This window comes from Talpa occidentalis, unplaced genomic scaffold, assembly GCF_014898055.3.
Source record: "Talpa occidentalis isolate TD23 unplaced genomic scaffold, MPIMG_talOcc4v2.1 talOcc4.8, whole genome shotgun sequence".
NCBI classification, from domain to species: Eukaryota; Metazoa; Chordata; class Mammalia; order Eulipotyphla; family Talpidae; genus Talpa; species Talpa occidentalis.
Genome location: NW_023605194.1, coordinates 42,295,497 through 42,310,336, shown reverse-complemented (window position 1 = coordinate 42,310,336; position 14,840 = coordinate 42,295,497). Strand labels below are relative to the sequence as shown.

Below are 14,840 nucleotides of genomic sequence, written 5' to 3'. Positions count from 1 at the left end.
CACTTTGTATATATGTTATCCCATTTAATCCTCAAAGAAAACATGTGAGCAAAGTACTGCTTAAAAATCTGATCTATCAGTCAAGGTACAAAGAAGACAAACAACCACACAGCAATTTGAACAAGGAAAGTTTAATATAAAGTATTAATTACAACAGGGGATTAAATACTAGAGGGTAAAGAGAAAGCAGATACAGAGAACAAACAAGGTATCTAGGGCACCAAGAAAGGAATAAATCTGTAAAAGGGCCACCCCTTTTCAGATTTGCTAAAATGGAAATACAGTGACATACCCAAGAATATGCAACAAAAGAATCTGCACTGAGATAGGACTGACTTCAAAATCCATTTTCAAACTAGGACATTTTGCTGTCCCTTACCTTGTAATACTGATACTGTTTTTGTTAAGGTAACAAGTTTTAATGAAGTCGTTCTTACAACAAGGTCATTGGAAGCCTTCCTTCTCATCAGATTCCTTGACTTAAGATTTATAATTCAACTATTCCTTTAATTTTTATTTTATATCACAAACATCTATATTAGGTCACGTTACTGTTCAATAAATATCCACTGTCACATCTCCTAGTCAACAGGCAACTACTACTTTCCCACTCTTTTCTTCTTCGGTCTGTTTTCTCATATGCCTTGCTCTGACTAATGGAATGTTGACCAGTTTCAAGAAGTGCTTTTAAGAAGTAGTTCTGTTAGTCTTTTTTTGTTCCTGTACTTTCCCAGGAGAAGATCATTTCATTATCCTACGAGTATCTCTCTACTAAATAGATGAGCTCATCCTCCCCTCATTGAGTAAAATAAGAGAATTGCCTAAATGAGCTTTAGAGTTTCTTATATCACTTTAATGCTCTCATATCTCTGTTGAAAAATAATATGGCAAAATTTTAACTATTACTTGGGAGGAGGAACTATGGTCACATTGCATATATGAGATTTACTAGTTTTAAAATCCATTTTTGCATACCATAGCTCTAGAAGATTTTAAACTTTAGAAGTTGTTTTACTAATACTCTCCTTACATTTTGATGTTGTAATTCAAATGTTACTGTCTGTTTCTCATTTCATCACTAGTTTGAATCTCATTTCCTACAGTACACATCAAAAGCTTCAACTATTCCTCTTTAGTGCAATTTTTATAGATACCAAGTAAACACAAATAAAAAAAAACTGAGAACAGGCTCTATTATAATTTAATATTTAGTTTTTTAAAAGATTTATTTATTTATGCTTACAAGAGCTGGGGTACAGGCCAGAGGTGTGTGTGGGGGGGTGGTGAGAGGATTCACCAGAGACAGAGTATGCAACAGATCAGGCAGATTAACTGAAATACACTGCTGAGGGGAGTAGAGAGTGAGACAGAAAAGGTCTGCTGCACCACTGGGTCACCTATCTGGCCAGGGATTGAACTTGTGCTGCAGTAACTGCAGATTGCTTCATAATGCTGACATTTAACCCCTTGCACCACCAGGGAGGCCCCCAAATAGAACAAATATTGATGAAATTCATGTGGAGCCACAAAAAACCCTTGAATAGCCAAAGTTCTCCTTACTAAAAAGAAGGGGAATGGAGGTATCACACGCCTAGATTTCAAACTATACTATAAAGCCATAATAATTAAAACAGTATGGTACTGTAACAAAAACAGACACACAGACCAATGGGATTGAATAGAAAACCCAGAAATAAAGCCGCACATACATGGACAACTAATCTTTGACAAAGGAGCAAAGAATATACAATAGGACAAGGACAGTTTGTTCAATAAATGGTGCTGAGAAAATTGGACTGCTACATGCAAAAAAATGAAGCTAGACTACTACCTCACACCATGCATAAAACCAACTCAAATGGATTAAAGAATAAGACATAAAAAACATAGAAGAAACTATAGGCAAACATTACATGACATACATCTCAGTAGCATCTTTAAAGACATAACACCTAAAGCAAAGATAGTGATGGAAAAGATGAACAGCTGGGACTACATCAAATTAAAGAGCTTCTGCACAGCAAAGGAGACATTAACCAAAACAAAGAGACACCCTACCAACTGGGAGAAAATTTTTGCACTCCATACAAGTGATAAGAGATTGATCACAAAGATACACAAAGAGCTGATGAAATGCAATAAAAACAAAGTAAACAATCCAGTCAAAAATGGGCGGAAGAGCTAAAAAGACACTTCTCCACAGAGGAAATGCAAATGGCAAACAGGCATAGGGAAAAATGTAAAACACCACTTGTAATCAGGGAAATGCAAATCAAAATCACAATGAGATACCACCTTACACCAGTGAGAATGGCACATATTAAAGAAACTAGCAACAACAAATGTTGGCACGGATGCGGAGAAGAAGGAACTCTCCTACACTGCTGGTGGGAATGCAAACTGGTCCAACTACTATGGAGAGCCGTGTGGAGGTTCCTCAAACTACTAAAGATGGAGCTTGCATACGATCCAGAAATTCCACACCTAGGTATCTACCCAAAGGAAACAAAAATATGAATTCAAAAGGACACCTGCACTGCTATGTTTATTGCAGCACTATATACAATAGGTAAGCTATGGAAACAACACAAATGCCCCAAAATATATGACTGGATGAAGAAGAAGTAGCATATATACACAATGGAATATTACTCAGCAATAAAAAAGATAAACTCATACCATTCACAGCAACATGGATGGAGCTGGAAGGGATTATGCTCAGTGAAATAAGCCAGAAAGAAAAAGAAAAATATTGGATGGTTTCACTTTTAGAAGGAATGTATAGGAAACAAATAAGGGATGGGGGGGAAGTAATTATAATAAATTAAAATCAAAATCAACAGGCAACTATAAATTAGAGACATTCTGCAGGGGAGGAGGAAGGAGAAGGAACAAAATAGAGGTGGGAAGAGCACAAGGGACTAGGGTGATGGGACACAGGTGACTTGGTGGTGGGAATTTCATGGGGACTACATCTGAAAGGAGAAAGAATGCATTATACAAAAATGAAGAATGATGTGAAATATATATATAAAACAGAAATACATATAAATAAATAAATGAAAATAAGCCTTTAAAAAATAAACCATTTTAAAAAAAAGTTTGGCTGAATGCATTATTTTAGAAGACTGTCATTTTATTACTTTGTGTTTTAATCTAAAGAATAGGATAAGTTATTGGAAAGAATTACTGCAAAACCATGGTACTTGTAAAAATGCAACAATGCCAATCATGCCAAGTACATTTTAAAGTGTCTCCATATATCTTTTATATGAAAACTAATCAGACTGAAAGTTTTGCACTGAAAACAGGATGACTGCCAAAATACAGCAGAAATTAACATTCACATCTAGAAAAAAATGCATTTCCATAGCTCAAAAGTGGCATAACAGACATAATGACAGAATAAATACAGAAGAGCTTACACTTCGGCTAACTCTCTTCTAAGAAGTATTCTCCAACAGATGAGAGCAAGTTATTTTAAATTATCTGGGTGAGAATGTGAAGTTAATTTAAGTGATGCAAGTGTCTAACAGTATAAAATTGTAACTGTAAGACCAAGAATCATCTTACAGAAATGTTAGGCTTGATACACAATTTTTTTTGATACACGATTTTTGTGCATATTCCTGCCAAAGGGAGATGCTACTGAAAAGCAAATCAATATCTGATTAGCATTCAACTTTCTGTCAAACATTCCTTCATCTATCAAGAACCTCATGGCTACCTTTCTTAACACACACACACACACACACACACACACACCATAAATCCTTTACTACAATAATAAAATCTAAAATTTTATCTATGGTGATGGAAGGAGAAGAGAATAGTGGCAATTTTCCTTCCCACATAATTGCGTATACACATACACAAGTGTGGAAAAGGAAAAGAAAAATCAACCAAAGGAACAGTTTGCTTAAAACAAAATTAATCACCTTACAGAACTTACAGAAATGATGATAAATTTTCTAAAACCTCTAGCGTATGTTAATGTGTTGAGATCATGAGTAAGCTTTTAATATTTTAAATTTCCAGAAAACATGTCCAACTTAATTTTCAATTCAAATCTTGGAAATTAGTGTAAAGGTTTAATCATTAATAAATACTTTTAATGGACTTAAGACTCATTAGAAAACCACAGGATGAAAAATAACAGCTATCAGTAGGTAACATTTAATGAACACTGCCCCATAAAGAATATATATAATGTGTTTTTAATCTATATAAAATTTAAAAAAAATGTAAAACTGATGTGTCTAGTGAAACACATAATTATGATTATCACCAAAATTCTGGATAGTTCATCTGCTGAGAAGAGGTCTGTGATCAGGAAGAGGAAAACTGGGGACTTCTCCCCTAGGTGATGGTTACCTACATGGCACACTTTTCTAATTATTTTTAAAAGCATATAATTGTGGCATTTAGTCATCTCTGTATGTATTACATTTATATATGATCTATTATATATATATATGATGTACACACACACACTATAACTCTTTAATGACACCAAACCATTAAAAAAACTGTTATTAGGCTGAGTTAATCTAGACACTAAAAAAAAAAAAACCTAAATGCCTTATGTGTAAAACTCACTTGTAATTTGTTAATCAAGTAATTCATTGCCATGGCTATTTGCTTTTTCCATAAAGCTCTAGCACTGGGATATACAGCAAAAGTTTTGGTTGACTAAGCATAACTATAAAAGTCTGAGAAGACCCTAGGAAAAGTATTTTTTTAATAGGGAAAATATAAAATATTACTCCACAATAGTGCATTATATATACCATAGAACACAGAATATTTTATGGGCTTCCATTTTAAATTAAAAGCTTCAAATCCTACTATGATACAGAAATGATATATGAAGACAGAATGAAGGAATCAATATTTAATAAGAATGTCACCTTGCATTGCAGAGTACTCTGTATTTTATAAGTGCGCCAATGAACACTTTCATTTACATTATATTCAATTCCCAGACATGGAAAATAGAAAACCTGTGTGAAAATGCAATAACAGTTCCATGCAGAACTCAAATGTGAGTCCATGACATGTTTACTCAGTCTCATTCAACAGGAAAAATTGATTAGCACTCTGGGCCAATCTGTAAGAATAATACAAATTTCTGCCAACAGAAGTTTCTTTCTATATAAATAACAGTATCAGTGGAATTATTTTTAGCATTCACAACAGACATCTTTATAGATACTTTTATAACAATCTGTCTATATTTATGTTCTCTCTAGAAACAAACCTGTTAGGTTGACAGTAATATTACATATTTCACAGGGTATTTTTCCTGCTTCTTCTACCTCTATTTCATCTCCTTTTTACCCAGGTGCTGAAATATTTTTTCCCCTTGTTTAGTTTAAGATATTATGTTAAACTTTAGGATTTAAAGAAAGGTTCAAATATCTCAGTTTTACTAAACATGCAGATAATTTTGTACTGTTACTGTATATTTTGTTTTGTTCTTTTTTTTTTTTTTAAAGATTTATTTATTTATTTATACAAGCACTGGGTACAGTCAGAAGGGCGGGAGGGTGAGAGAATCCACCAGAGCCAGAGCAAGGAGCAGAGCAGGCAGAAGGACCGAAGTACAGTGCTGAGGGGAGCAGCGGGCGGCAGGAGAGGTCTGCGCGCCATGTGGGACCCTCCTCCGGTAGCCGGGGAGCAGCGGGGGATAGAACCGGCGCCACTGAGGCTGCGGGCAGCTTCGCAACCCAGCGCTCAACCGCTGTGCCACCGGGGAGGCCCTGTTCTGTTTGTTTTTAATAACCTGGTAACCAAAAAGTTAACTGTCATATTCAAGGTAAGGTAATAATCGTAATTAATTAATTCTAGATACCAGACTAACTTGACTTCCTACTGGCCATTAAATTTATTTATTTATTTTATTTTTATATTCCCCATACAATTGCAACCCCCTTATTTTGACTCCAATCCCTTCTTTCCACGCCCCCCACCCCCATAGTGTGTCTCTGGTTCATAGTTGTTTGTTGATTTTGATTTTTCCTTTTTATAGTTATTCTTTTTCCTGGTCCCTTTTTTAGGTTTTCTAGATTCCTGCTATGAGTGAGACCATCCGGTATTTTTCTTTTTCTTTCTGGCTTATTTCGCTGAGCATGATCCCTTCCAGCGCCATCCATGTTGCTGCAAACTGCATGTGTTTATCTTTTTGATTGCTGAGTAATATTCCACGGTGTATATGTACCACATCTTCTTGATTCAGTCATCTATTTTTGGGCATTTGGGTTGTTTCCAAAGCTTAGCTATTGTAAATAGTGCTGCTATAAACATAGGTGTGCAGGTGCTCTTTGAAATTAATGTTTCTGTGTCCTTTGGGTAAATACCTAGGAGTGGAATTGCTGGATTATATGGAAGCTCTATCTTTAGTAGGTTGAGGAATCTCCACACAGCTTTCCATAGTGGTTGGACCAGTTTGCACTCCCACCAGCAGTGCAGAAGAGTTCCTTTTTCTCCACATCCTCGCCAACATTTGTTGTTGCTAGTTTTTTTAATATGTACCATTCTCACTGGTGTAAGATGGTATCTCATTGTAATTTTGATTTGCATTTCCCTGATTGCAAGTAATGTTAAACATTTTTTCACATGCCTGTTGGCCATTTGTATTTCCTCTTTGGGGAAGTTTCTTTTTAGCTCTTCTGCCCATTTTTTGACTGGATTATTTTCTTTGTTTTTTGTTGAGTCTCATCAGCTCTTTGTAGATTTTTGTGATCAGTTCTTTATCATTAGTGTTGTGTGCAAAAATTTTCTCCCAGTCTTTGGGGTTTCTCTTTGTTTTGGTTATTGTCTCTTTTGCTATGCAGAAGCTCTTTAATTTGATGTAGTCCCAACTGTTTATCTTTGGCTGGCCACTAATTTTAAAGTCAGTCAGACTTGTGTTTAATTTCTGACTTGAAAACTTTGTGTGTCCATAAAACAGAGATAATAATACTTACTACAAATAACTATTAGTAGAATCAAGTGAGAAAAATGTTTGTAAAAACCTAAGCACAATGCCTAATGCAGTAAACTGCAAATAAATGTTTGTTTGCTATATGGGTAATATAGGAGGATGCTAGTGATAATTCAAACTATATAAATTTTACTAAAATGTTACATAAATATATGACATCAAAATACCTTCTTTTTAAAGCTCACATTTAATTTAAATGTAAAGACTAATAATAGATTTATCTATTATCAATCCCCACTATTCTAATCAAGAAAGTAGACATTTTTTGTTGATTTTCTTCTAATATATGATTTCAAATCCATGGAATAACTTTGCTATCTCTAAGAAACCTTGTATTTTGACTCAAAAAATATTTAGTACAACAAGGAAAAAAGCAAACAACCCAATTCAAAAATGGCAAAGAACTTGAATAGGCATTTTTCTCCAAGGATGATACACAAATGACCAATAAACACATGAAAAGATGGTGAAAATTATTAGCCACTATTAGTCATTAGCCTTGAGGTCAATGCAAATGAAAGTTCCAATGAGATATCATTTCACACCCATTAGATTAGCTATTTTAACAGAAAACAATTGTTGGAGAAAACGTGGAGAAATTGGAACCCTGTTTGTGGCTAATGGAAATGTAAGATAGTGCAGTAGTTGCTATGGAAAAAGAGTTCAGCAATTCATCAAAAAGTAAAACACATAATTACCACATGACCTAGCAATTCCACTCCAAGGTATATATCCAAAAAAATCAAAAGCAGGCACTCAAAGAGATACTTGTACACCAATATTCATAGCAGCATTCTTCACAGCAGCCAAAAGGTAAAAACAGTCCAAATATCATCAACAGGAAAATGGATAAACAAAATCTAGTGTGTACATACAATGGAATATTATTCAGTCTTTACAAGAAGGAAGTGAAATGCTAAAAAAAATAAGTCAGTCACAAAAAAGGGAGAGTATATGATTTGTTCTGTATGAACTGCATAGAATTAGTCAAAATCACAGACAGAAAGTTGACTGCAGTTGCCGGGAGCTGGGAAAAGTAGGTAATTATTATTTAATAGATGTACAGTTTCACTTTACAAGATAAAAATAGTTGGTGAAGCTTTCACAAGAATCTGAAAGTACATAACACCACTGGTTATGATGGCAAATCTTATGTATATTATGCCACAATTGAAAAATAAATTGGTGGGGAAAAAAGGAAATTTTGATACATCCCACAACATAGATGAACCTTAAAGAAAGTATGTTAATATCAAAGACATCTTTACAGACACATCACCCAAAGCAGTGATAGTGAAGGCAAAGATAAACAGCTGGGACTACATCAAATTAAAGAGCTTCTGCACAGCAAAAGAGACAATAACAAAAACAAAGAGAAACCCCACCAACTGGGAGAACATTTTTGCACACAACACTAATGATAAAGGACTGATCACAAAAATCTGCAAAGAGCTGATGAGACTCAGCAACAAGAAAGAAAATAATCCAGTCAAAAAATGGGCAGAAGAGCTAAAAAGAAACTTCTCTGAAGAGGAAATGCAAATGGCCAACAGACATATGAAAAAATGTTCAACATCACTTGTCATCAGGGAAATGCAAATCAAAACTACCATGAGATACCATCTTACACCAGTGAGAATGGCACATATTAAAAAAACTAGCAACAGCAAATGTTGGCGAGGTTGTGGAGAAAAAGGAACTCTTCTACACTGTTGGTGGGAGTGCAAACTGGTCCAACCACTGTGGAGAGCTGTGTGGAGATTTCTGGACCTACTAAACATAGAGCTTCCATATGATCCAGCAATTCCACTCCTAGGTATTTACCCAAAGGACACAGAAACATCAATTCCAAAGAGCACCTGCACCCCTATGTTTATAGCAGCACTATTTACAATAGCTAAGCTTTGGAAACAACCCAAATGCCCAAAAATAGATGACTGGATCAAGAAGATGTGGTACATATATACCATGGAATATTACTCAGCCTTCAAAAAAGATAAACACATGCAATTTGCAGCAACATGGATGGCGCTGGAAGGGATCATGCTCAGCGAAATAAGCCAAAAAGAAAAAGAAAAATACCGGATGGTATTTCCTCATAGCAGGAATCTAGAAAACTTAAATAAGGGACCAGGAAAATGAATAACTATAAGAAAGTGAAAATCAAAATCAACAAAAAACTATGAACCAGAGACACTTTTTGGGGGGTGGGGGGCGGGAGGGGAGGGATTGGGGTCAGAATGCAATTGTATGGGGGAATATAAAAATAAAATTTATTATTTAAAAAAAAAAAAAATTCTAAAAAAAAAAAAAAGAAAGTATGTTAAGTGAAATAAGACACAAATTTGGTGGAAATTCCCCTTGATCTAACAGCAATATCAATGCTTAAGTGTCTCTTATTCTACCATACAAATGATTATTTCAGAGCCAGCTGGTAGATTCACTGGCTTCTTCAGGCAAATGTGGCTTTAATGTACCAAGTGTTCTTGGAATTTAATCATCTGGAAGGAATGCTAATGAAGAAAAATGTCGCATTTTTAATTGAAGTTTTCATCGTTGCTATATTTTGTGGCCAATCCACTCATCTGAATTTTCTGCCAAATGTATCAGGCTGTGGAAAAAGCAAACTTAATTGCTAACACCTTGAAATTCACTTTTAGAGCCTTGACTGCACCCAATTCCTAATCTTTCACTATGGCTGGAGATTCAATTGAAATCCATTTTCTTATGCAAAGTCCACCAAATCTTCAAATAAAAATTTATAAAGCATTAAAATGTGCTGTTCTGTTTTTACTAATTAACGCATAAGCAGATAAATTCTAGAATTTTAGGGTCCAATAAGGGTATAAATTACATATAGTTGACAAAAAAAATGGGGAGAATTTTGAAAGTACCATCCATTACCCACAATGAAGCATGTATTAGGTTTTTCTGTTAGATTTAATGGTGAATATTAGTTGATCTTCATCAACAAAGTCCTAATCAAGAACAGTTCACTATTTGATGTGTTTTGTAACACTGGAGGAACCCCAATATCAAGTGTCTTTGGTGAAGAAACATTTTTTTTTTTGGTTGAGTTTATTGAATTCTTTTTATTCTCTGATGACAGGCATTTTTTGAAGGTAAGCATGGTGCTGTGTAATGAAGATAGAAGTTGTGAGCAATTTAATAATTTCCCTGGGGAAGATTATTGTATTTTTCACCTGTATTTTCACTTTTTTCATCTTTCAGAATTCAACATTTGGGATTCTGATCTTTTGTAGATTGCTATTTCCAGGTTTTAGACTTTAGGGATTTAGAATTTAGACTTTAGGGATGTTCAGGTTTTCAACATTCATGATGATGGCATTTGTGATTGTGTCTTCTGGGACTGTGATTGGCACTGCTTTACATGAAGAGCTGTTAACATGTTTTCCACTTCTTTTAGTATGGGGGAAAAAAGCTATTTTTATCTCTGCAACAACCCTGAATATTATTCTAGTTTTTCAGGTAGCTTTTCTTCTGGTCTCAGGTAGTTTTCCCACACATAGGCACTAATTAGTTTTCAGCTGAATCCTTGTGAAAGATGCTCTGCGGATCTCTGAAATTCTTCTTCCCTCCTCTGTAGATGGGAAACTCTCCAAAGCAGCAAGCCAGAGCATCATACCCCTCATTTGTCTCCCACATCCCAGGGATCATTCTCCTTTGCTGCACAGTATCCAAAATCTAGAAAACCATTGTTCTTTTTTTTTTTTTAAGCTATTTTGGATACGAGGCTAAATTTGGTCCCTGTTATTACTTCTTCACCAGAAATGGAAGTTTAAACCAATCTGTCTGTCCCCTTTATTCCTCCTGGAGAATTATCATACAGCAGCTTTTAGAAATCCCATCATTTCATTTCTATATATATTAGTATGCCATTCCAAAAATATGGATTTTATTTCTACATAATCATTTCACCACTATACTTAAATTTAACAATAACTCCTTTGTATGATCCCATTCCATATTCCAATTTCCCCAACTTCTTCGAAAATTTTTTTTCATTGAACCAACTGGTTGTTCAAATTCTCTTTATTGCTAGCATATAATGAACACTACTCTGTTCAGGCTAGTGGATATCAGGTTAATCCATTATCTTATTTTATCCTCAACAACCCTAAAAGGACTATTATTACTTCTATCTTACTGAGGACACCAAAGATCAAAGATTTTAAGAAAGTTGCAGAAGCTCATAACCAGAAGATGATTTTTCTGATCCCAAAATCATTGCTTGTAACCATTATGTTTCATTATTGTCTCAGGAATTATTAGGATAGAAAGTTAGAAGTCGATGCTTTAGTTGAAAATAAAATTCTGAAACTAATTTACCTGCTATCATAGGTTAAAGACTTTTGAGAAAATTAGCAGTGGTGCTTTATTTGAGGTTATAATAGAACACACTTGGTATGGGAGGTTTGGTAGAAGTGAGTGAAATATGTACACATATGGAGGAGCAAAAATGTAATCCCCAAATTATATAGACACGCTAACAACTGACAAATTAAAAAAAATCCATTTGATAACTTAAAATGTATGTAATTTCCAAATCCAGAAACAAGTTTTACTTGAACAAGGAAGTTACATGGCAGTAGGGTAAGGTAAAAGTATCAGGCTTTTCTGCCCTCCTGCCATTAGGATAGATGATGGAACCCTGTGGTCCTGCATGCATGCCTGATGGCGGCCACCTGGAATAGGGGGTGGGCATATGTAGATGAGATTCACCTGATCTGAGACTGGGCTTTTAAGGGCAGCGTCACAGGGAGCCAGCAGAAGCAGAAGCAGATACCCTAACCCGGGTTTAATGGCTTGAAACTGCTCCGGGAAAGGATGTTGAGCAGTGGCTGCACAGACACTTGCTCCACGCAGGGCAAAAGACAATGTGGGCCACTGTGCGTGCCTGGGGTCTACCTGTAACTTTAGAGGAGTTTCAGACTGTTTGTGAACAATGTGTAGTGTGTTCCAGGACTTACCCCCAGAGACCCTTTGCATCCACAGTCCAGGTGTTGCGGGGACAGGTACCTCTGACACGGTGGCAGATTGATATCATCGGACCACTACCTCATTCCGATGGACAACAGTATGCGGTCACCTGTGTGGACACTGCTACCAGGTTATTGACAGCATACCCTGTTCCACACGCGGACCAAAAGGCAGTTTTGGCGGCACTGGCATGCTTATGTGCTGCATATGGACGTTCGCTGGTAGTGGAGAGCGACCGAGGGACTCATTTTACATAAGCCCGGGTGCAGCAGTGGGCCGAGAACATGGGTGTTGAATGTAAGTGTCACGCTCTCTATAATCCCAAAGCTGCAGGGATTATAGAACGCTATAATGGATTGCTAAAGCAAGGACTGAGAGCTACTGTACCCACTCAGACGCTGGTCGGGTGGAGCTGACGTCTGTGGGACGTGCTAAGAACATTAAATGAGAGGAGCAGGAAAGGCGGCCTGGCTCCAGTGGAGGTGCTGCTGCATCGTGCCGCTGCTCCCATCCAATTACAGATAGAAACTTCAGACATTTTGTTAAAGCCTGGATCTGGACAGCAGGGCAACATTTTGTTGCCAGCCCCAAATGGAGTGGACCCACGGCAAACTATGGACTGGGAATGGCCCTGGACTGTGATGGCTCCCTACATGCGCTTGGTGGCCCTGACAGTCCCTTGGGGTCATGGCCTGGAGGCCGATTTACAAATAACACCATGGTGACTGCAGTGGCCACCACGGGTGCGTTACCCACCTGGAGGTGGCAGATCAGCAGGCAATCCTAAAGGGGACATTTGTAATGACTCTGGCCTATTATGAGTTCTCCACTCTTGCTGCATGTAGAGCCCTCTGATGTATCTTCGCTGGCAAAGCGAGTGTGGTATTCATGACCTGGAAGGCCACTGATGCCAGCTACAATATTGTCTTCAGATGCAAAATTAGCGTGTATATTGCCAGATGGGAGGGATCTCCCATTGCTGGTACCAATAACCTCTATCTTTCCACCCCCTAGGAAAATTGAATTTATTTTGTTATGTATTTCATTTGCTTTTGTGGGCCATGGCTGCACTGTTCATATTCACCAAGAGAAACGTGTGTATAACTTGTACAGATTGTTTGGCAGAAAACCCTGAGGGGGTGGATTGTAGGGTAAGGTAAAAGTATCAGGCTTTTCTGCCCTCCCACCATTAGGATAGATGACGGAACCCTGTGGTCCCGAATGCGTGCCTGATGGCGGACACCTGGAGTAAGGTGTGGACATGCGTAGGTGGGTACGCCTGGGCTGAGAGACTGGTTTATAAGGGTGGCGCAGCAGAGTGCAGTGTGGTGGTGCGGTGTCGAGGATGGAGGAGTGCAGTGGAGCATACGGAGGAGTGAGGCGGCGACTACAGAAGGTGGAGAGCATGAAGACAACAGGCCTGCTAGAACCGTTAATTAACCTACCCGGTATGGGTTGGTTGCGTTACAAAACCTAAAATAAAAATTAATTATCTAAAACTAGAAAATGTAGATTTCGAGTATATTTATAATGTTCTACAACAGTTCTGTCAAATAGACAGCGTTGCAATGATAGCCAACACTTTATGTCTACAATGCTCAATACAATAATCACCAGTCATATGTGGCCATTTAGCATTTGTAATGTGGTTAGTGAAACTGATAAACTGAATTTTAAATTTTAACTAGTTTAAATTTAAGTTGTAATCACCATTCATCTGTATCCACCACTGGACTATGAGCTCCCTGACAAATGGAATGTTTTTTGGGAATTTCTCCAGTGCCTTGGTATTCGATGTTTGGTAGAATGTGTCATGGAATTTTCTAGATGTGTCCAGGTAAGTGTTCTAAATGTAGCAACTAATAAGTATAACAGTGCAGATTTAATCTATTGATTACATCTTATTTCTTTTTGATTTTTCAAGCACATGAAATTATTCACCAAATATGTGCTAGGTTCATATATATGACAGGCACTCTTGGGTGCTGAAGATATGATGATGAATAAGACTTGTTTTGGGGATCAAGACTGATTCATGGCCTCCTGGGTGGCGCAAGGGGTTAAGACACAACCTATGAAGCTATCCGCAGCCACCGCAGCATGCGTTGGATCCCTGGCCAGGGAGCAACCCACATGGCACAGCAGACCTCTCCTGTCTCCCCGCTGCTCCCCTCAGCAGTGTATTTCAGTAGATCCGCCTGTTCTGCTCCCCACTCTTATCTCTGGTGAATCCTCTCACCCCCCTACACCTCTGGCCTGTACCCAGTTCTTGTATGCATAAAGACTGATTCAGCCTCAGAAAATTCATACAAATTTCCACAAAATAAGAATATTTTAAAAGGTAAAAATAATTATAGAAATCACCAAGGAAAAGAACCATCTGGGGGTGGGAAGAAGTTTTACAAATTGAAGAACAAAATAATCTAATTTAAAGATGACTAGTTGCTCACCAATAGGAAGATGACAGGATGGTGGAGAGGCATTTCAAGCATAACAGTCAATATAAAGGCATAAAGACACAAAAAGGCATGGTTTGTAGAGGGGAGCAAAAAGTAGTTCACTGTGAGTAGAGCATGGGGGAAGGAATAGAAAGGAAGGTGGAGATGTATGAACTAAAATAGGAAGATACATTAAAGTTAGACTCTAATGCCCATTATCTACAGTGTTATAGAAGGTTCACTTAACCCTACTAAAATAGTAGACAAATTACTGATATTTGTTGTTTAAAAAGGAGAAACATCATAATGATTTAATTGTAATCCTCAATAAACAAATTTTAAAAAACAAAAATTAGAAGTGTTTATAAATAGATACCAAGTAACTGTCCAACTCTGAACAAGTAAGGTTATTAGAA

The 14,840-nt window shown here is 37.0% G+C and overlaps 1 protein-coding gene across 2 annotated transcripts in view; it reads right to left on the bottom strand.

The window, feature by feature from the left end:
* Positions 1–14,840, bottom strand: part of MICU1 (mitochondrial calcium uptake 1) — a 130,888-nt gene that overhangs the window by 110,793 nt on the left and 5,255 nt on the right. The window lies entirely within an intron of this gene.